This window comes from Pleurodeles waltl, chromosome 3_2, assembly GCF_031143425.1.
Source record: "Pleurodeles waltl isolate 20211129_DDA chromosome 3_2, aPleWal1.hap1.20221129, whole genome shotgun sequence".
Taxonomy (NCBI): Eukaryota; Metazoa; Chordata; class Amphibia; order Caudata; family Salamandridae; genus Pleurodeles; species Pleurodeles waltl.
Window position 1 is genome coordinate 71,773,830 of NC_090441.1, and position 22,613 is coordinate 71,796,442.

Sequence of the window (22,613 nt, forward strand, 5' to 3'; positions counted from 1 at the left end):
ACTACACAGCTGCCACCAGACTCTGTCGTTGTAGGAGCAGCTAGGAAAAGGGCCAACTCTCACACATCTGGAGATGCACCACCCCCAGATAAAGAAAGCCGCAAGTTCGATGCAGCTGGTAAGAGTCGCAGCACAAGCTGCAAACCAGTGGCGCATCGCTAACTCCCAGGCACTACTTGCGCGCTATGACAGAGCCCATTGGGTTGAGATGCAACATCTCATTGACCATCTGCCCAAGGACCTACAAAATAGGGCAAAACAAGTGGTTGAGGAGGGACAGACCATTTCCAACAACCAAATCCGCTCTTCCATGGACGCTGCAGATACAGCTGCACGGACAATTAATACATCTGTAACTATCAGAAGGCATGCATGGCTCCGAACGTCTGGATTTAAACCAGAGATTCAGCAAGCAGTTCTCAATATGCCTTTTAACGAAAAAGAACTGTTCGGTCCAGAAGTGGACACAGCGATTGAGAAGCTCAAAAAAGACACGGACACTGCTAAAGCCATGGGCGCACTCTACTCCCCGCAGAGCAGAGGGAATTACAGCACATTCCGTAAAACACCCTTTAGAGGGGGGTTTCGGGGTCAGAGCACACAAGCCAGCACCTCACAGGCAACACCGTCCAGTTACCAGGGACAGTACAGAGGAGGTTTTCGGGGACAATATAGAGGAGGGCAATTCCCTAGGAATAGAGGAAAATTTCAAAGCCCCAAAACCCCTACTACTAAGCAGTGACTCACATGTCACTCATCCCCTCCACACGACACCAGTGGGGGGAAGAATAAGTCATTATTGCAAAGCATGGGAGGAAATCACTACAGACACTTGGGTTCTAGCAATTATCCAACATGGTTATTGCATAGAATTTCTACAATTCCCTCCAAACATACCACCAAAAGCACAAAATTTGACAAATCATCATTCCAATCTCTTGGAGATAGAAGTGCAGGCACTATTGCAAAAGAATGCAATCGAATTAGTGCCAAACACACAAATAAACACAGGGGTTTACTCACTGTACTTTCTGATACCAAAGAAGGACAAAACGCTGAGACCAATCCTAGACCTCAGAATAGTGAACACATTCATCAAATCAGACCATTTTCACATGGTCACACTACAAGAAGTATTACCATTGCTAAAACTACACGACTACATGTCAACTTTAGACCTCAAGGACGCGTATTTCCATATACCAATACACCCATCGCACAGGAAATACCTAAGGTTTGTATTCAAAGGAATACATTACCAATTCAAGGTACTGCCTTTCGGATTAACAACCGCACCAAGAGTCTTTACCAAATGTCTAGCGGTAGTCGCTGCACACATCAGAAGGCAGCAAATACATGTGTTCCCATATCTAGACGACTGGCTAATCAAGGCCCATTCGTTAATAGAGTGCTCAAATCACACAAATCAGATCATACAAACCCTCTTCAAACTAGGGTTCACCGTCGACTTCACAAAATCCAACATTCTGCCGTGCAAGGTACAACAATACCTAGGAGCCATAATAGACACAACAAAAGGAGTAGCCACTCCAAGTCCCCAAAGAATTCAAAATTTCAACACCATCATACAACGCATGTATCCAACACAAAAGATACAAGCAAAGATGGTATTACAACTCCTAGGCATGATGTCTTCATGCATAGCCATTGTCCCAAACGCAAGACTGCACATGAGGCCCTTACAACAGTGCCTAGCATCACAGTGGTCTCAAGCACAGGGTCATCTTCTAGATCTGGTGTTAATAGACCGCCAAACTTACCTCTCGCTTCTGTGGTGGAACAACATAAATTTAAACAAAGGGCGGCCTTTCCAAGACCCAGTGCCACAATACGTAATAACAACAGATGCTTCCATGACAGGGTGGGGAGCACACCTCGATCACCACAGCATACAAGGACAATGGAACGTACATCAAACAAGACTGCATATAAATCACCTAGAACTTCTAGCAGTTTTTCAAGCACTAAAAGCTTTCCAACCAATAATAGTTCACAAATACATTCTCGTCAAGACAGACAACATGACAACAATGTATTATCTAAACAAGCAAGGGGGGACGCACTCCACGCAGTTAAGCCTGCTAGCACAAAAAATTTGGCGTTGGGCAATTCACAACCAAATTCGCCTAATAGCACAATTTATACCAGGGATCCAAAATCAACTCGCAGACAATCTCTCTCGAGATCACCAACAGGTCCACGAATGGGAAATTCACCCCCAAATTCTGAATACCTATTTCAAACTCTGGGGAACACCTCAAATAGACTTGTTTGCGACGAAGGAGAACGCAAAATGCCAAAACTTCGCATCCAGATACCCACACAAACAGTCCCAAGGCAATGCCCTATGGATGAACTGGTCAGGGATATTTGGTTACGCTTTTCCTCCTCTCCCTCTCCTTCCTTACCTGGTAAACAAACTCAGTCAAAACAAACTCAAACTCATATTAATAGCACCAACTTGGGCAAGGCAACCCTGGTACACAACGCTGCTAGACCTATCAGTAGTACCCCACATCAAATTGCCCAACAGGCCAGATCTGTTGACACAACACCACCAAAAGATCAGACACCCAGATCCAGCATCGCTGAATCTAGCAATCTGGCTCCTGAAATCCTAGAATTCGGGCACTTACAACTTACCCAAGAATGTATGGAAGTCATAAAGCAAGCCAGAAGGCCATCCACCAGGCACTGCTATGCAAGTAAATGGAAGAGGTTTGTTTGCTACTGCCATATTAATCAAATACAACCATTACACACAACTCCAGAACATGTAGTGGGTTACTTGCTTCACTTACAAAAATCTAACCTGGCTTTCTCTTCCATTAAAATACACCTTGCAGCAATATCTGCATACCTGCAGACTACCTATTCAACTTCCCTATATAAGATACCAGTCATTAAAGCATTCATGGAGGGCCTTAGGAGAATTATACCACCAAGAACACCACCTGTTCCTTCATGGAACCTAAATGTTGTCCTAACTAGACTTATGGGTCCACCATTTGAACCCATGCACTCCTGCGAAATACAGTTCCTAACCTGGAAGGTGGCATTTCTCATCGCCATTACTTCCCTAAGAAGAGTAAGCGAGATTCAGGCGTTTACGATACAGGAACCTTTTATACAACTACACAAGAATAAGGTCGTCCTAAGGACTAATCCTAAATTTTTGCCAAAGGTTATTTCACTGTTCCATCTAAATCAAACAGTGGAACTTCCAGTGTTCTTTCCACAGCCAGATACCGTAGCTGAAAGGGCACTACATACATTAGATGTCAAAAGAGCATTGATGTATTACATTGACAGAACAAAGAACATCAGAAAGACTAAACAACTATTTATTGCATTTCAAAAACCTCATGCAGGAAACCCAATATCAAAACAAGGTATAGCCAGATGGATAGTTAAATGCATCCAAATATGCTACCTTAAAGCTAAACGACAGCTGCCCATTACACCAAGGGCACACTCAACCAGAAAGAAAGGTGCTACCATGGCCTTTCTAGGAAACATCCCAATGCAAGAAATATGTAAGGCAACCACATGGTCTACGCCTCACACATTCACCAAGCACTACTGTGTAGACGTGTTATCCGCACAACAAGCCACAGTAGGTCAAGCCGTATTAAGAACATTATTTCAAACTACTTCCACTCCTACAGGCTGAGCCACCGCTTTTGGGGAGATAACTGCTTACTAGTCTATGCAAAACATACGTATCTACAGCGACAAATGCCATCGAACTGAAAATGTCACTTACCCAGTGTACATCTGTTCGTGGCATCAGTCGCTGTAGATTCGCATGTGCCCACCCGCCTCCCCGGGAGCCTGTAGCAGTTCCGAAGTTACCTTCAACTATTTGTATATATATCATCTCAACCTTAAATAGGTACATACTTAGTCAATCCATTGCATGGGCACTATTACTACAATTCAACTCCTACCTCACCCTCTGCGGGGAAAAACAATCGAAGATGGAGTCGACGCCCATGCGCAATGGAGACAAAAGGAGGAGTCACTCGGTCCCGTGACTCGAAAGACTTCTTCGAAGAAAAACAACTTGTAACACTCCGGCCCAACACCAGATGGCGAGCTATGCAAAACATGCTAATCTACAGCGACTGATGCCACGAACAGATGTACACTGGGTAAGTGACATTTTCATTTTCTATATAAAAACCTATTGGCCTGTAGTAAGTCTTTGAGTGTGTTCCTCATTTATTGACTGTGTGTGTACAACAAATGCTTAACACTACCCTCTGATAAGCCTACTGCTTGACCACACTACCACAAAATAGAGCATTAGAAGTATCTAATTTTGACACTATCTTACCTCTAAGGGGAACCCTTGGACTCTGTGCACACTATTTCTTACTTTGTAGGAAGTTGGCTCTGTATATACTATTTCAATCAGCTAGGGTCATAATGGGGCGGTCAGACCGCCCTGTCTGCAATGGTCAGACCGCCATTGTGAGGCTAGCGGTCTGACAGCCAGCCTCGTAATGAGGGTCTAGGTCTCTGGTCACTCAGACTCATGAAACGAGAGCAGCATTGTAGCAGGTGTAGCATGGACCCTAGTACAGGGAAGGTTTGAAGCTGTGCTATATTTTGGCCTACAACTTACTGTGATGGGTACTCAAAATGCTGTTAATATTCTGTGTGCTTTAGAAAGTGGCAGTTTTTTTATTTTAAACTACAGCTGGTGGAATCAGTCACATTCTGTTTACTTTAGAACCACGCTATAGGTTAAATATTTTACCCACAAAGTGATTTTATTTGTCCTAAAATAACTAAGCTTGAATATGTACATGTAATTCCCTCTTAATCACACACCTGCCTGCATCTTTATGCTGTGCATGTGTTTTACCCCAGGTACAAAACATGACTAAACTAAGAAAGGCAAGCTCAGAAGCTAAGCTGAATTAATAGTTATGTTACAAAAAGATTTGAAATATCATGCTTCCTGATGAGCGCATGTTCTTAGCTCATTTGACCGATCAGCAAGCTAGTGCTCTCTCTGCCTGCATTGCTCAAAAGATTTTCCATAAGAACACAAGTGAAGATTCTGAGGAAGTTTGTGTAAGGAGGAAGAACCTGTGTGGGCACAGCTTCACACGCTCCATTTATGCCTTGTTTGTTGAACAAGAAAATAAATACTATGGAAGGAGCAGCAGGGAGAGCGAGTAGGATTAGGAAAGGTGAACACTGATTAACTCGAACCAATCTGTACGTGATTCCTGCTCCATTGAAAGTATTGAAAGTGATGTTAAACCACCACTGGCCAATTAGGGAGTCTGGGAAGAGAATGGACACTGAAACCAACAAATGATAAGCAACTGATGAGCTCCAAGCCATTTTAGTAAACAATAGTGTCTCACAGGCGGGAGTCCATGATCCCTTAATTTAACTGTTGGGCACCTTAGCAATACCAGCCCTATTTGCTTTGCCATTGTTTATTTTAAATTAGTTTGGTCCATTTGGGCATCATTTTCGCAAATAACCAATAGCGTTCTAAGGATGTAATGTCAGAATTAGTCATGGCCTGTATGTGCTATTACAATCTGTTCCTGTTAATGTTCCAGCCACAAGCTAACCATGAAGCAGGGTGACCTTGCTGATGGATTTAAGAATTTCTTTGGGGGGGACAGGGGTGTGTGTGCGCGCATGAGTAAGACTGCATATTTAAAAGTTACTGACCTTTAGTGAATAATTTGAAAATCATACTTAAGTTACCATTTGACCACACTCTGATTCTGGTCAAGTCCGTTTCCTCTAGGATTACTGGTGGAGACGTCCAACTACAAATTCCTTGCCTTTAAAATTTCACCAGGTGGCAGACTTGATCTGGAACCTTTTACTGAAATAGCTTGATTTCTCTGGAAGGTGGTGTGTTTCACCACCATGGTGGTTCTGGCTCACCCCTGGAAGTGACAACACTGAGTCACAGGTGCCACGCCTGCACAGTAACATCAAATCCTCTTATTTTTCCCTACAATGGGAATCTGGAGCTCCACTCCCAACATTGTTGGTGTTTTATGGACATCCAAGTTATTTTTTCGGAACCGTGTATTAGGAAACTGTTCCGTCTGAAGACAACCAGTTGAAACCATGATGCACCAGCAAGAAGTTGATGTCTGTTACAGATCAACACTATGGCCCTCATTACAACCCTGGCGGTCGGTGTTAAAGCAGCGGTAATACTGCCAACAGGCCGGCGGTAACAAAATTGGAATCACGACCACAGTGGAAACTGCCAACACATACAGCCACTTCAACACGCCGACCACCACGGCAGTAGCAACAAACACCGGGTGGTAACCACCAACAGCCAGGCGGAAGACAATGCACTGCCCTCCCTTTTACAACACGCCCATCCGACAGCTTTTCTGGGGCGGGACCAACACCATCAAAAGCACAGTGGAAACATTACTTGGAAGGGAAACCACTCACCTCTCGACACTCAACGAAAAACCAGGACGCCATGGAGCCCCCGCAGCATGTCCTGCCCATGCTGGTGTATCTTCTCATCTACCAGGAGTACCAGCGGTGGTGACTACCATGGTGAGTACTGCACCTAGCACATGGGGGAGGGGGAAGGAAAAAGAGTGTGACACACACACACGCAACACTCCCACCCTCACCCCCAACACCATACACACAAACGCATGCATCAACATTACATATACACCTAACCCTCTGGAAGAATGGAAGGACAAAAGGAATTGAGTCAAATAAATGTTATATTTGAAATATTCAGATATATGTTATAAGTTGAAAAACAGTATTTACAAAATTATACAATATGTACATAAGGCGGTACATTGTCCACTCAAAATGTCTGTGGGCCACTGGGCCAAAGCCACACTTGACTCCTGCCTCAATACGGAGAGAACATTGCAGGGGCATCAGTTCAAAAACACACAGGCACCTCAGGGGGACCGAGAAGGGAGTGGGGGGCACCTCAGCCGGAAGATGGGACAGCGCCACTGCTCCTCAGAGGGGCTGTATGCCCACAGCGATGTCCTGGGGAGTGCAAGGCCACAGTCTCAAGTGGGTGGATTACTCACTGCTTGGTCCTGGGGAGTGCAAAGCCACAGTCTCTCAAGTGGGTACTTTGCCAACTGCTTGGTCCTGGTGAGTGCAAGGCCACAGTCTCAAGTGGATGCCTTTCTCCACTGGTTCTAGGGGGGGCTCTGTGCCCAGTGTGCTTCATTCTGCTAAGGATAGGGTGAGTGGATGCCTTTCTCCACTGGTTCTGGAGGGGACTCTGTGCCCAGTGATGCAACACTTGGGGGGGGGGGGGGAACAGTTCACAGTTCACAGTCCACAGTCCCTCAACTGGGTACCTGAGCCACGAGATTTGCAGTGCCCATGATGCATGATAGTCCATGGAGGCAGGGCTAGAGGCCATCCGGCAGCAGCTACGGCTGCACAGTGGCGGTAGTGCTTGTGCTGGTGGGGGTGCTGCCAGTGGTGAAGGGAGGCACCAGCCCCTCTCCTGCAGCCTCAGACGGCTGCCCAGTCGTCCTGCTGCTGCTGGCAGTGGTGCTACTTTCAGCGGTGCAGGTGGCAGTGCTTGCGGCAGGGCTTGCGGCACTGCTTGTGGCTGTGCAGGTGGCGGTCCTGGCTGCGGTGCCGGTGCTGTCAGTGGTGGGGGGAGGCACCAGCCCTTCTCTTGCAGCCTCAGACGGCTGCCCACTGGGGCTGCTGATGCTGACAGTAGTGGTGCTTGCAGTGGTGCAGGTGGTGGTTCTAGCAGCAGGGCTGCCGGTGGTGCTGGCCACGGTGCAGGTGTCGGTGCTGGTGGTTGGGCAGGTAGCCACCAGGCCTTCACCTGCAGGCTTGGATGGCTGAAGTGCCTTGGCTGGTGTTGTGTGCCTTCCTGACCTTGGCAGATGGTGTCACCATGGGTCTGGCAGCTGGAGTCTTTGAGGTGGCCTTGATGGGTGGTTATGGCTCCTTCCCCTTGCTGGATGCTGTCCCCTTCACCTTGCCAGGTGGCGGAATGGTTTTGTCCTGGCAGGGGTTGGTGGCACACTGGCTGGTCTGACAGGTGCAGGAACCACAGCAGACGTGGACTTAGTGGCTGAGGTGCTGGGCTGTGTTCTGGGCACCCAGGCCCGAGGGGAAGGACCAGGGGGTGGGTGGGGGGAGACAATGTTTACCAGGAAAAGCTTCTTAGGGACACTGGGGCGGGAAGAGGGAGAAGGTTTGGGAGTGGAGTTAGAGGGAGTGGTTGTAGGAGGTGTCTCTCGGCTGAGTTTGGGTGCAGGTGCATGGACTGGGTGCTGTTGTGAGGTGGATGGCTGTTGGGTGGGTGGGTGGGTGGGTGCTTGCGTTTGTGTTCTTTGGGAGGAGGGGTCACAGGCACAGTGGGAGAGGACGCAGGAGACGTGTGCATGGATGGTGGGGGTGGTGACTGGTGTGGTGATGGGCGTGCTGGTGATTGAGGTAGTGGATGAGGATGTAGTGCATGCAGGTGTGAGTGGAGACACTACTGGGAGGGAGGTGGACAACGAGGAGGCGGGGGACACAGTGGAGGCAGTGGATGTTGGTGTGTTTGCTTGGGGATGGTGCTTGTGTGAGTGCCTGTGAAATTAAGTGTGGTGCTTGTGTTTGCCTGAGCCACTTCTGTGTGTTGATTTGGGTGAATGCTAGTCTGAAGGTGTGCTTGGGATAGGTTGGGGTTGAGGGGATTGGGACTGGGTAGAGGAAGTTGGAGGTGGAGGCTAAAGACAGGGACAATGGCTGCCATCCGTGCGGAGGCCAGAGCCTGAAATGCTCTCTGTTGGGCCACCACGCCAGAGTGAATGCCCTCCAGGTATGCTTTTGTTTGTTGCAAATGCCTCTCGACACCCTGGATGGCACTCAGAATGGTTGACTGCCCAACAGTGAGGGATCTCAGGAGGTCAATAGCCTCCTCACTGAGGTCAGCAGGGCTGACTGGGGCAAGGCCTGAGGTAAAGGAGATGCACACCCTTCTGCGTGAACGGGCACGGGAAACACGCTGAGGGGCTGCTGGGAGGGCGGTGCTGGTAGAGGGGGTGGTGGCTGTACCTGTTGTTGGGGTGGGCACAGAGGTCACCGCCAGGGAGCTTCCATCGGAGGAGTCGCTGTCTGTGGTGTCCCCTCCTGTCCCCGTCATGCTCCCCTCGCCCTCCGTCCCACTGGCACTCTCGCCGTTGGTGGATTTGGCCTCCAGGAACATGTAGGATGCAGCTCCCTCCATCTCCAGTGCCTCTGCTCCTCCACCAGATGATGCTAATGCACACAAGGACAGGGTGACAAAATAAAAAAGGGGGGAGAGACAGAGGATACACTTGGTCAATGCCAGCAACAACACTACCGTTGGCGTACACAACTCACAGGGAAAAACCCTATGCACTAGGCCATGCACTACCATTTACAATGCTAGTCACCAGCTCATGGGGTACAGTGCCTAGCACCATCAGCTGCACACCTGCCCAGTAGTAGATGCCCACTAACACTATTGGGGTTGGAGTGCTTCAGAGCCTGCCCAATAAGGGACCTGCCCTGGCATTTTCGCCCCAGCCTAGGGGCACCCACAGTCCACATCCCCACCCAGGTAAAACCTTAATGCTCGCATAGTAAGGAATCTGAAATTGTACTCCCCTCCCTCAGCTCCCCCCCCGCCTTGCTGTGAGGCCCTCAAGCGCCCATCCAACTCTGGATAGGCCACCGCCAGGATGCGGAACATCAGGGGGGGTCAGGGTACAACGGGCACCCCTTCCTCGTTGGGAGGCCAGCCCCAGCTGGGCCTCCGCTGTCTTCCCTGCCCAGCGGCGCAGGTCCTCCCACCGTTTGCGGCAGTGGGTGCTCCGGCTGTCAAAGACCCCCAGGGTCCGCACCTCCTTGGTGATGGCACGCCAAATACCCTTTTTCTGATGGGCGCTGAGCTGCAGGAAAAAGACAGCAGAAGAGGGATTTAGTTACCCGTCCGGACCGTCACACTGATGGCCCACCATATCCCTCCCATCCCCTGACACACATACATTGACCACCATACATGCAGCACTCTGTCCAGGACGCCCCCCACATGTGGCTTACACACACAGCACTCCATACATTCATGGCCCACGCATCATGCTTACAGTGTACTCACCTGTTTGCCTGGAGGACCGTAGAGTAAAGTGTACTGGGTAGGACCCCATCTACCAGTCTCCTCCGCAGTACCATCACCGCTGACCTACATCTCCATTGGCTCCTGGAACTCATAGGGCCCAATGATAACAAATGCGAAGTTGCGCGGCGGTCATCAACAACGCCAGCGGAATTACCTCATTTCCACTTGTCCCTTCTCACAGGTCAGACAGCCGCCATTTCAGGGGGGCACATGCCATGGCGCCTAACTGCGTCACAGCAGACATTGGAACAGCAAATGACTCCCGGATTCACATACTGGTTTTGTAAATGAAGAAATGCATCGTTATTGCAATAGATGTGTGATAATGACCCTCTGCTCACCGTTTTCCTCCATAGGATTCAACCGCTGAGGATGAACATGAGATGGAGACATCCTCCAGTGTACAGACACCTGGTGGACCTTGTGACAATTATACTAACATACAGACTTGATCAGGCCACAGTCCGAGAACTATGTGCCCAATTGGAGCCAGACCTGATGTCAGCTATCCGCCAGCCCACAGGTATTCCCCCTCTAGTGCAGGTCCTGTCAGTGCTCTATTTCCTGGCAAGTGGTTCCTTCCAAACAGTGACCATTGCATCAGGAATGTCTCAGCCAATGTTCTCCAACGTGTTGACCAGAGTGTTGTCAGCCCTGCTGAAACACATGTGCAGCTACATTGTATTCCCACAGGTGGAGGATTTGGCCACTGTGAAAGCTGACTTTTATGCCCTGGGACATAACTCTAACATTATTGGTGCCATTGATGGTACACGTGTAGCATTTGCCCCCCCCCTCCCCCGAGAAATGAACAAGTGTTCAGGAATCGAAAAAGCTATCGCTCTATGAATGTGCAGATGGTGTGTTTGGTGGCGAGTACATCTCCCATGTGAATGCCAAGTATCCTGGCTCTGTGCATGGCTCCTTTATCTTGAGGAATAGCAGCATTTCATATGTGATGAGCCATCTCCAGAGGCACCGGGTGTGGCTAATAGGTGAGCCCAAGGTCCCCACCCAGTATATGTTGGTGTTTGAGTATGGGGTTTTCACTAAGGGTTGGTGTGTGTCTAACAGGTATCCCTCGATATTTGAGGTGACTCTGGTTACCCCGACCTCTCATGGCTACTGACCCCAGTGAGGAATGCCAGGACAAGGGCAGAGGAATGTTACAATGAGGCACATGGGCGTAAAAGGAGGATAATTGAGCGATCCTTCGGCCTCCTGAAGGCCAGGTTCCAGTACCTCCATCTGACACTACTGTACTACTCACCCAAGAAGGTGTGCCAAATCATTGTTGCATGTTGCAGAACCTGGCCTTCAGACGTCAGGTGCCTTTTCTGCTGGAGGATGAGCCTGGGGATGGTCTTGCGGCAGCGGTTGAGCCTGTGGACAGTGAGGAAGAGGAGGCAGAGGATGAAGATGTAGACAACAGAAGTACTATCATACAGCAGTATTTCCAATGACACACCGGTAAGACACTGTAACTTCACTTATTTCAGTTTTGTGTAGGACATTGGACCTGGCAGCATGATTTCCCTATGTTTATGGCCACTTACTGTACCCTTTGGCATCTCCTTTTTTCAGGTCTCTGTGCCCCACTCTGGCTCCTGATGTGTTTACTGCTGCCCACTACAGGTCATACCAATGTACATACGACTGTACATATGAATTGAAATGTTTGTTGTATTAATACATATTCCAATCAATTGACAGACTCCAGGTTTGTATTTGTTCCAAGGGTGTTTATTTAAGTGCTAATAAGTATAGAGGGTATTGCAATGGGCTGAGGTGATGGTGGAGAAATTTCCAGTTACTTGGTATTACAGGTGCATTGTCCAAGGGGGCATAGGAAGTGGAGCAATGGCAGTTCAAGGTGGACAGGGTGACAGAAGGGGTCCAATCAGGAGAGTCTTATTTCCTGGCGGGGGTCTTGACAATGTTCTCTGGCCTCTGCCTGGATCGCAGGGACCGTTTGCAGGGTGGTTCTCCTTCTGCAGGGGGTGGGGTGCTGGTGTCTGTTGTTCCAGTGGCGGGCCTCCTGTCCATTAGTGCCGGCGGAGGTGTGGAGGGCTGTTCATCGCTGTGGCTAGTGTGATGGTCCCGTTGTTGTGCCACTGCCTCCCTCATGGTGTTGGCCATGTCAGCCAGCACCCCAGCAATGGTGACCAGGATGATGTAGATGTGTTTGAGGCCCTCCCTGATCCCCAGGTTCTGTTCCTCCTGCAGCCGCTGGGTCTCCTTCAACTTGGCCAGTATATGGCCCAAGGTCAACTGGGTCCCTGCATGTGCCTCGTGGAGAGTTGGTTCCTTGGGCCTGTCCTCCCAGCTTCCCTGTTGTCTTGTGACTCTATGCATGGGTGTGTTTCACTGTAGGGTTGTGATAGCCCTGTCAGCTTTGCCTTGTGTGCGTGGTGGTTCTCTCTAATGGAAATGCTTTGGTGATGGGTGTCCATGCAGGTCTTTGATGGGTGTCCATGCATGGGTGTTGCATGCATGGCTTGGTATTGGGGTGGGTGGGTGTGATATTGGGGTATTTGTGAGTGATGGGGGTGAGGGCAGGGATAGGAGTTCGTGATGGCATGCAGGTAGGGTGGGGGTGATAGTAGTAAAGATTTGACTTACCAGAGTCCAGTCTCCTGCTACTCCTGCGAGGCCCTCAGGATGCATGATCGCCAAGAATTGCTCCTCCCATGTTAGCTGTGGGGGAGGAGGTGGGAGTCCACCGCCAGTCCTCTGCACTGCTACCTGGTGTCTTGCAACCACGGAACACACCTTCCCCTGTAGGTCGTGCCACCTCTTCCTGATGTCATCCCTTGTTCTGGGGTGCTGTCCCACAGCGTTGACCCTGTCAACGACTCTCCGCCATAGCTCCATCTTCCTTGCAATGGACATCTGCTACACCTGTGATCCGAATAGCTGTGGCTCTACCCGGATGACTTCCTCCACCATGACCCTTAGCTCCTTCCCTGAAAACCTGGGGTGTCTTTGGGATGCCATGGATGTGGTGTGAGTGGTATGTGTGAGGCTGTGTGGGGTGATGTTGGGATGTGTGGTGTGAGGTTCATGGACGGTGTATGGGTGATGGTGTTTTGTGGCTCTGACTGAGTGGGTGCTCCTGGCTTGTCTCTCTCTGTTTGCTATCTTTTTTTCGTAGAAAGGGTTGTGGGTAATGTGGTTGTGTGATTTATAGTGTTGTGGTTGTGGTGTGTGTGTGTGTGTGTCCGGTGTGTGTGTGTGTGGTTTGAATTGTCCAATGTGGTGGAGTTCTGTTAACATGTATGTATTTTGAGCGTGGCGGTGTGTACCGCCAATGGTTTACCGTGGTTGAAAGACCGCTGCAGTGATTCGTGGGTCCTGATACTGTGGGCGTATTCCTGTTGGCGTAACGGTGTGGGTTTTGGTACCGTCAGTTTATCACTGACCTTTGGTCTGGCGGACTTGTGTGGGTGTCTGTATAGTGGCAGATTTCTCAGTGTGGGTCATAATACCCATAGCGGTATACCGCCGCGGTCACGGTATGTTGGCGGCCGTCAGCACAGTGATAGGTGGCATTTACCGCCAAGTTTGTAATGAGGGCCTATGTGTCTTTGGTGCTTGCCGAAGGATGACTTTTATATGTCCTTTGACAGGTGCTAACTGATGCACCCATAGACCACCTGGGAGTGTGAAGTTTTACATCACTGAGGACAATAATTGGAGTTGGTCCTATTTGGAGTTCGGGGGGGTCACTTCTGATCCAGGTCCAGATTGCAGATTAGGTCCAAGAACAAGTCTCTGTGTAAACGCAAGAAGTCTGTAATCTGTTCCGTCATGCTGCTCTCGCTTCCGGGTGGAGTTGCGTACTCAGCATTCTTAAAACCCAACTCTGCCATTGTCATCTGATTTGGACAAAATTCTGAGAGTGGAGCAGATATGCCCTGAATTCACATTGCCATTGTCGACTCTATAGCAAGTTGAAGTCAAGCAATTTTGTGTCTCTATGGTGCGTCTTCAAGCATCTCGGATCTGCCAAGCATCCTTGTGGACTTGGGCCACCAAGACGTTCCCTGGAGCTCTTGACCTTTTTTCTGCCTTTTGCCAGTCCCATGTTGCTGCCAGGCTGTTCCTTGATTCTTTGCCACAGGCCTTGCTAGTTCTGGCTGACTTGGTCTGGTCTTGGCTTAAGAGGTGCTGCTTCCAGATCAGTTCTGAATCTGACATCAGAGTCAGGACCAGAAGTCTCCTGCATCTCGAACCTGTGACAGCTATGTGATTACAAAAGCACATATAGTTCGGAAGGGTCTGGCTTCTCTGATACAACATCCAACTCTGGAGGACCTTGTAGTTTAGATGTCTGCAAGTAAGGTGCATCTTGGCACCTTACCTTTCGCTCCTCTGGACAGAGAATCAAAATGCATAAATCCCCTTAGCAAGAAGATGTTTTAATTTACCAGTTTGGCCTCTTGATCCTTTAATGCTGTGTTTCTTTTTAGTCATTGTTATAATGCGCTTTGGGACATGATGAGTTAGATTATGCACATCCTTCCAGAGGAGTTTGAAAACACCTTTGCACAAACTGCAGTGTCAGAATGCATTCAAATTAATCTTGCAGACTGGTCTGAACACTATGGATAGGGACATGATACCAGCATTATGGTTCTGCTTCATACCGGGATGTCAGCCACCGGCCGTTTCTAGAGATGTTTAGGTATCCTTGATGGACATGCCTTCGAAGAGGTCACCTGTCTGATAATTCATCCAGGAGTACAAGAAGTTTGTGGGTTATTCTTGGACTTATCTACCGGCAGAGACAGCCCAGCCCAACCCCTTACACACCCCTGTTCAGCAACCTGCTTAGTCTTTTAGAGGTTCCCAAAGGAGTGATGGCACAGGCCATGTGCACCAGTAGTTGCAGAAGTCCTTTTCCTCCACCTTCGCCCACCACAGCTGCCTCCAAGCTGCCTTAGTTCTCTCTCTAAAAGTAGCCTGGGACTTGTACCAGGCAGAATTCGGTTTGCTTAACTAGCTGATGTGCGGTTTCCTCAGACCAATCCGGTTCCACTCTTTAATTTTTGTCAACCACTTCCCACATTCTTCCAGTTTGCTCCTGGTCTTTGGCAGATCATGCCAGGATTGTGGATGGAGAAGGTCAGCCACTGCATAACAGATGTGAAGTAGAGAAGGTTCCTGAGGTGGAGAAGGGTACGCGGGTGCAATGCCCGATACTACTTAGTGTCCTAGAAGAGTGGGGACCTGAGATTGATTTTAGACCTCATGTTTCTGAATAAATATCCCAGATGAGGACTTTAGCCCAGATCTTGTCTGCTTCGGACCCCAAAGACTGGATGGAATCCTTGTCATGCAGCATACCCCTTGTCATTTTCCAGTCCTGCAGTCCCATTAATGTTTCCTTCCATTTGCTGTGGGGTCAGAACACTTTCAATTCACGGGATATCCATGACGATTAGTCACCCAGAGGTTTCCACAATATCATGGCTGATGAACTCAGCAGGTGCTTTCTTGCCGACCAACAGTGGCCTCTGCATATCGATGTAGTTCAAGGTATCTACAACAAAACCTCCTCAATCTACACCTACATGTGTTAAAGCTGATTGGAACCTTCTGAGTGGTTTTGATGTATCATCAGAGGTAAAGGATATGATTTTTGATGCTTGCCACCCAGTCACCATCTATTCTGGCAGTTGGGCTACTTTTGTGACCTGTTGTGAACACTGTGAGCGTGACTTTCTTCAGGCTAAGCTGTCTGATGTTCCTTTATTCATTCTGTCCCTAGTCCGGCAAAGCTTTGCTGTGTGCACTGTTAAAGTTACTAGTTGGCTTTTTTGCCTTTCTAAGTCTGCCTGATTAGCCGTCTTTATTTCACCTCTTGTGATACATGTGTTGAAAGGGCTTAGGTGTGTTTTCACCTAAGCCCTTTATTATTCTACAGTTGGGATCTCATTTGGGTTTTTACTGTTTTTGATGTGTACATCCGTGGAGACCAAGCATAGCTGTATCTTGAGAATGTTACTGATTGTGAAAACTTCTGGCCTTCAGTGAATTGCATGCGCTAGGTGTATATGTCACATAAATAAGAAAAAGGTACCCCATATGAATTGAGTTTAGGTCTGGGAAAAGGGGGAAGGACACAAAAACTCCAAAATCCCACTTTACCTGTATGTCTTTTGAAATAATTATCAGTAGTCTATGGCCTGCCAACACCAATATGCAGAACATTTAAATATTTAATTCATTTTTATTTTTTACAATTTTATTTGACATAGTGTATGGGGTGGGGGTAATTAATAAAAAATAAAAAAAATGGAGGGGGGAGTGTTCAGCACCCTTCCCTCAGTGTGCATGTATGTTTAGCTGGCCGACTTGTGCCGGCCAAACACACATGCGCACTGGGCTCTCTCCTGTGTTGCCTGGCTGGAGAGAGCAGGCACAGGCTCCCAGTCTCCCAGCAGCATGTCAGCAGCTTTCGGATTGGCTGCAGGGCAGGCTGGGAGCCTGTGCCTGCAGCTGCAACAAGAGAGCGGCGCAGTGGCAGCGGCGGCAATAAAGATACTTTTTTTTATTTTTATTCATACCGCGCCACCCTTACAAAGCACTGCGAGCCGCTCCTGCACAAAGTCCGAATTCACAGCTTAAACTAGAATTAGTATGTTCGATGGCATGTGTAGCTGCAGATACACATGTTGTGCATAGTCCGCCGTCTGGTGTTGGGTCGGATTGTTACAAGTTGTTTTTCTTCGAAGAAGTCTTTTCGAGTCACGAGACCGAGGGACTCCTCCTCCTTTGTTCCATTGCGCATGGGCGTCGACTCCATGTTAGATTGTTTTTTTTCCGCCATCGGGTTCGGACGTGTTCCTTTTCGCTCCGGGTTTCGGGACGGAAAGATAGTCAAAACTTCGGAAAACTACGTCGGTATTGTTTCGTTCGGTATCGGGTTAGAATAGAATCGACACCAAATCGTGAAGAGCTCCGGTAGCCCTTCGGGGTAATTTTGATCCCCCGTCGGGGCCTGGTCGGCCCGACCGCGTGTAAGATCGACACTGATTGAACAGACCCCGTTCCGATTCTGTCCTAAATGCCACAATAAATATCCATATACAGACCAACATTTGGTCTGTAACTTGTGCCTGTCGCCCGAGCACAAGGAAGAAACGTGTGAGGCCTGTCGTGCGTTTCGGTCCCGAAAAACGCTCCGTGACCGGCGAGCCAGAAGATTGCAGATGGCGTCCACGCCGACAGGACACCGAGAGTTCGAGGGACAAGGAGAAGAAGAGGAAGCCTTATCCATCCATGAATCTGACTCGGAGGAATTCGACGTCGAAGAAACCGTGAGTAAGACGTCGAAGCAAGCACCACACAAGAAAACAGACAAGGCCCAGGGGACGCCACTGCCAACAGGCCATGGCTCAACCCATAAAGTAGGTGACCGTCCATCGGCACCGAAAAAGGCCGAACTGGTGCCGAGATCGTCCGACTCGGGTCGAGATACAGGCACGCAGCAATCTCGGGACCGAGAAAGTGCTGCTGAAAAAGGTCGACGCCGAGACAGCGGAACCGAAGCTGCTCGGCGCAGAGACAGCGGCACCGAGGAAGATCGACGCCGAGAAAGCTCGACGCCGAAAAATAAAAAATTTGCCTCGGAGCCGAAAACAAGCAGAGACACAGTTTCGGTGCCAAAACGACCAGCAACCGAACCAACTGCCAGCTCATATACAGAGGAACAATCACTGTCCTCTCAAATGCGCAAACACAGATTTGAAGAAGAGTTACAGACCACTGATGTAGACCACACACAAAAGCGGATCTTCATACAAAGTGGGACAGGGAAAATCAGCACTCTTCCCCCAATCAGGAGAAAAAGGAGACTCGAGTTCCAAACTCAAGAACAAACACCACAAAAAATGGTGAAGAAGGTAACTCCGCCACCCTCTCCTCCACCTGTAACTCACACATCACCGGCACAGACTCCGTCACATTCACCGGCTCATACCACCATGAGCCAAGATGACCAAGATGCTTGGGACCTATACGACGCCCCAGTATCAGACAATAGTCCTGAGTCGTACCCTACCAAGCCCTCGCCACCTGAGGACAGCACAGCGTATGCACAGGTGGTAGCTAGGGCAGCAGAGTTCCATAACGTGTTGTTACACGCAGAACCTGTCGAGGATGACTTCCTTTTCAACACTCTCTCCTCCACCCATAGCACCTACCAAAGCCTGCCTATGCTTACAGGAATGCTAAGGCACGCAAAGCAGATCTTCAAAGAACCTGTCAAGAGTAGAGCGATAACTGCAAGGGTGGAGAAAAAATATAAAGCACCGCCCACAGACCCTGCTTTTATCACCTCACAACTGCCACCAGATTCAGTCGTGATAGGGGCAGCTCGCAAGAGAGCCAACTCGCACACATCAGGCGACGCCCCACCTCCGGACAAAGAGAGACGAAAGTTCGACGCAGCTGGGAAAAGGGTCGCAGTACAAGCTGCAAACCTGTGGCGCATCGCGAACTCTCAGGCGCTCCTAGCGCGATATGATAGAGCCCATTGGGACGAGATGCAGCATCTCATCGAGCATCTGCCCAAAGAATTTCAGAAACGGGCAAAACAAGTAGTTGAGGAGGGACAAAACATCTCCAATAACCAAATACGCTCCTCTATGGACGCAGCGGACACAGCTGCAAGAACAATAAATACCGCAGTAACCATAAGAAGGCACGCATGGTTGCGCACATCTGGCTTTAAACCGGAAATACAGCAAGCGGTGCTCAATATGCCGTTCAATGAACAGCAATTGTTTGGACCCGAAGTGGACACGGCAATTGAGAAATTGAAAAAGGACACTGACACAGCCAGGGCCATGGGCGCACTCTATTCCCCGCAGGGCAGAGGCACTTTCGGCACCTTCCGCAAAACAACTTTCAGAGGGGGGTTTCGGGGTCAAGCCACACAAGCCAGCACCTCACAATCAACACCGTCTACCTACCAGGGACAGTACCAAAGGGGAGGCTTTCAGGGCCAGTACAGAGGAGGACAATTCCCTAGAAACCGGGGAAAATTTCAAAGTCCAAAAACCCCTACAACCAAACAGTGACTCACAAGTCACTCAACCCCTTCACACAACACCAGTGGGGGGAAGACTAAGTCAGTTTTACAAATCCTGGGAGGAGATAACAACAGACACTTGGGTCTTAGCAATTATCCGACATGGTTATTGCATAGAATATCTCCAACTCCCTCCAAATGTCCCACCAAAAACACAGAATATGTCAAAACAACATTTAAACCTTCTAGAACTAGAAGTTCAAGTATTACTACAAAAGGACGCAATAGAATTGGTACCATGTACACAAGTAAACACAGGAGTTTACTCACTGTACTTTCTAATACCAAAAAAGGACAAAACACTGAGACCAATCCTAGATCTCAGAACACTAAACACCTACATCAAATCAGAACACTTTCACATTGTCACGCTACAAGACGTGTTACCACTGCTAAAGCAACAAGACTACATGACAACCTTAGATCTAAAGGACGCGTATTTCCACATACCGATACATCCCTCGCACAGGAAATACCTAAGGTTCGTATTCAAGGGAATACATTACCAATTCAAAGTGTTGCCGTTCGGTATAACAACCGCACCAAGAGTATTCACAAAATGTCTAGCAGTAGTAGCTGCACACATCAGAAGGCAGCAAATACACGTATTCCCGTACCTAGACGATGGGCTAATCAAGACCAACTCCCTAACAAAGTGTTCACAACACACAGATTATGTCATACAAACCCTCTACAAACTCGATTTTTCCATCAACTACACAAAATCTCATATTCTGCCGTGCAAAACACAGCAATACTTGGGAGCGACAATCAACACAACAAAGGGAATAGCCACTCCAAGTCCACAAAGGGTTCAAAATGTTCACAAGGTTATACAAGCCATGTATCCAACACAAAAGATACAGGCAAAGACGGTATTAAAACTCCTAGGCATGATGTCCTCATGCATAGCCATTGTCCCAAACGCAAGACTGCACATGAGGCCCTTACAACAGTGCCTAGCATCACAGTGGTCACATGCACAGGGTCACCTTCTAGATTTGGTGTTGATAGACCGCCAAACATACATCTTGCTTCTATGGTGGAACAGTATAAATTTAAACAAAGGGCGGCCTTTCCAAGACCCAGTGCCACAATACGTGATGATAACAGATGCTTCCATGACAGGGTGGGGAGCACGCCTCAATCAACACAGCATCCAAGGACAATGGGACGTACATCAAACAAAACTGCATATAAATCACCTTGAATTGTTGGCAGTATTCCTAGCGTTGAAAGCATTTCAACCCATCATAACCCACAAATACAATCTTGTCAAAACAGACAACATGACAACAATGTATTATCTAAACAAACAGGGGGGAACACACTCGACACAGCTGTGCCTCCTGGCACAAAAGATATGGCAATGGGCAATTCACAACCACATTCGCCTAATAGCACAATTTATTCCAGGGATCCAAAATCAACTAGCAGACAATCTCTCTCGAAATCACCAACAGGTCCACGAATGGGAGATTCACCCCCAAATTCTAAGCATTTACTTCAAAATTTGGGGGACACCTCAAATAGACCTATTTGCAACAAAGGAGAACGCAAAATGCCAAAACTTCGCATCCAGGTACCCACACAGGCAGTCTCAAGGCAATGCTCTATGGATGAACTGGTCAGGGATATTTGTGTACGCTTTTCCCCCCTCTCCCTCTCCTTCCATATCTAGTAAACAAATTGAGTCAAAACAAACTCAAACTCCTACTAATAGCACCAACATGGGCAAGACAACCTTGGTACACTACACTACTAGACCTGTCGGTAGTACCCCATGTCAGGTTGCCCAACAGACCAGATCTGTTAACACAACACAAACAACAGATCAGGCATCCAAACCCAGCATCGCTGAATCTAGCAATCTGGCTCCTGAGATCCTAGAATTCGGACATTTAAACCTCACCCAAGAATGTATGGAAGTCATAAAACAAGCTAGAAGACCATCCACTAGACACTGCTATGCTAGCAAATGGAAAAGATTTGTTTGCTACTGCCATAATAATCAAGTTCAACCATTACATGCATCTCCAAAGGATGTAGTGGGATACTTACTACATTTACGGAAATCAAATCTAGCCTTCTCTTCCATAAAGATACACCTCGCAGCAATATCTGCATACCTGCAGATTACCCATTCAACTTCACTATTTAGGATACCTGTCATTAAAGCGTTTATGGAAGGCCTAAAAAGAATTATACCACCAAGAACACCACCTGTTCCTTCATGGAACCTCAACATCGTCTTAACAAGACTCATGGGCCCACCTTTTGAACCCATGCACTCATGCGAAATGCAATTCTTAACGTGGAAGGTTGCATTTCTCATTGCCATCACATCTCTAAGAGTAAGTGAAATACAGGTGTTTACTATACAAGAACCTTTTATTCAAATACACAAAAATAAAGTAGTCCTAAGAACCAATCCAAAATTTTTACCAAAAGTTATTTCGCCGTTCCACTTAAATCAAACGGTAGAACTACCAGTGTTCTTCCCACAGCCAGACTCAGTAGCTGAAAGGGCACTACATACATTAGACATCAGAAGAGCACTAATGTACTACATTGACAGAACAAAAGAAATTAGGAAAACAAAACAACTGTTTATTGCATTTCAAAAACCTCATACAGGAAACCCAATATCAAAACAGGGTATAGCCAGATGGATAGTTAAGTGCATCCAAACCTGCTACCTCAAAGCAAAGAGAGAGCTGCCCATTACACCAAGGGCACATTCAACCAGAAAGAAAGGCGCTACCATGGCCTTCCTAGGAAACATTCCAATGAACGAGATATGTAAGGCAGCCACATGGTCTACGCCTCACACATTTACTAAGCACTACTGTGTAGACATGCTATCCGCACAACAAGCCACAGTAGGTCAAGCTGTACTAAGAACTTTATTTCAGACTACTTCCACTCCTACAGGCTGAGCCACCGCTTTTGGGGAGATCACTGCTTTCTAGTCTATGCACAACATGTGTATCTGCAGCTACACATGCCATCGAACTGAAAATGTCACTTACCCAGTGTACATCTGTTCGTGGCATTAGTCGCTGCAGATTCACATGTGCCCACCCGCCTCCCCGGGAGCCTGTAGCCGTTTGGAAGTTATCTTCAACATTTGTACATTTGTAAATATATTACCTAAACCTTATTTGGTACATACTTATTCAATCCATTGCATGGGCACTATTACTAACATACACAACTCCTACCTCACCCTCTGCGGGGAAAACAATCTAACATGGAGTCGACGCCCATGCGCAATGGAACAAAGGAGGAGTCCCCCCTCGGTCTCGTGACTCGAAAAGACTTCTTCGAAGAAAAACAACT

General features: G+C 48.1%; 1 protein-coding gene across 2 annotated transcripts in view; it reads left to right on the forward strand.

Moving 5' to 3' along the window:
* FKBP6 (FKBP prolyl isomerase family member 6 (inactive)) overlaps positions 1-22,613 on the forward strand; it is a 162,871-nt gene that overhangs the window by 127,130 nt on the left and 13,128 nt on the right. The gene's annotated exons all lie outside the window — the stretch shown is intronic.